The sequence below is a fragment of the Neophocaena asiaeorientalis genome, unplaced genomic scaffold, assembly GCF_003031525.2.
Source record: "Neophocaena asiaeorientalis asiaeorientalis breed wild unplaced genomic scaffold, Neophocaena_asiaeorientalis_V1.1 scaffold515, whole genome shotgun sequence".
In the NCBI taxonomy this organism is placed as follows: domain Eukaryota; kingdom Metazoa; phylum Chordata; class Mammalia; order Artiodactyla; family Phocoenidae; genus Neophocaena; species Neophocaena asiaeorientalis.
This window is the reverse complement of record NW_020175829.1, coordinates 171,526-171,745: the sequence shown is the minus strand read 5'-3', so window position 1 is coordinate 171,745 and position 220 is coordinate 171,526.

Genomic DNA, 220 nt, shown 5'->3' with positions numbered 1-220 from the left:
GCCGCCGCAGCCGCCGCCGCCGCCGCCGCCGCCGCCACCGCCTTCTTCCCGGAGGCCGGCCCGCACCCTCCAGGACGCATGCGCCACCTAGCGGCCGCCGCTGCGGAGCGAACACTCAAACGCCTAGGCTGGGTTGCGCATGCGCCTCGGGCCCCATTGCCGGGTCTTAGTCCCGTCCTTCCCACTCCAGCGCGGGCTCGTCTGAGAAAGAGTATTTTCT